Source organism: Myotis davidii, unplaced genomic scaffold (genome assembly GCF_000327345.1).
Source record: "Myotis davidii unplaced genomic scaffold, ASM32734v1 scaffold265, whole genome shotgun sequence".
NCBI classification, from domain to species: domain Eukaryota; kingdom Metazoa; phylum Chordata; class Mammalia; order Chiroptera; family Vespertilionidae; genus Myotis; species Myotis davidii.
The window spans coordinates 3746147-3746885 of NW_006296627.1; the positions used below are offsets into that span (position 1 = coordinate 3746147).

Sequence of the window (739 nt, forward strand, 5' to 3'; positions counted from 1 at the left end):
AGGGCAGAGGGGAGGAAGAGGGGGAGCCCAGGTTTTCCCATTGTCTTTTTTTTAGGGGGGGAGGAAGAGGAAGGGCACGCAGGGGGGCGCCCCGAAGGGGAAGTTATGGCTCCAATCTCAAGTTGACTGCGGGGTCCTGGCGAGCACACCCCCCCCCCTTTACCTCCTCCCTCCCACACACCCCTCCCCTCCCCCCACAACAAACTCCAGGCAGGCAGCCCCTGTTCCTCCCCTCGACAAACACCAGAGACAAGACAGAGAGAGGGAGAGAGCCGGGGGGAGGGGGGAGGGGGAGAGCTCCTCCAGGAAGGGAGAGAGAGCAGAGTGAGAAGAGAGAATGGAAAAGCTGGGATACTGCACCCTCCTGCTGCTGGCTGGCTGTCCCCCCTGGCAGCTGGAGGCAGGAACTCTGAGCAGGAGAAGCGGGAGGAGGAGGAGGAGGGAACTCTTCTTCATGGGGAGGGAGGGAGGGAAGGAGCCGGGGCTGCTGCTGCTGCTGCTGCTCTGGGCCTCTCGCACTTTTTAGATCTTAGTGTGTTAAAATGGTAGGTTGTTCCCTGCTCCCTGCTCCCTCCTCCTCCTCCTCGCCTCTCCGCTCCCTCTCTCACTCACTCACTCACTCTCTCTCTCTGGGCTGTTTCTTTCCTCCTCTTCCCCAGGCAAAGGGGGTGGGGGAGGAGGGGTGGGGGCAGGCACTGGATCCTCCTCCTCCTCCAGGAGGGACACACTGGGCTCTGGG

At 62.2% G+C, this 739-nt stretch overlaps 1 long non-coding RNA gene across 4 annotated transcripts in view; it reads right to left on the reverse strand.

Moving 5' to 3' along the window:
• LOC102771670 overlaps positions 1 to 435 on the reverse strand; it is a 45366-nt gene extending 44931 nt beyond the window's left edge. For 2 of the 4 annotated variants that reach the window (XR_001515286.1, XR_436089.2), the window contains exon 1: positions 361 to 431. This is a non-coding gene — a long non-coding RNA (uncharacterized LOC102771670). Of the gene's footprint in view, positions 1 to 360 lie in introns of all 4 variants that reach the window. The other 2 variants (XR_001515284.1, XR_001515268.1) reach the window with 2 other exon arrangements.
• Between the last annotated feature and the right edge of the window lie 304 nt (positions 436 to 739).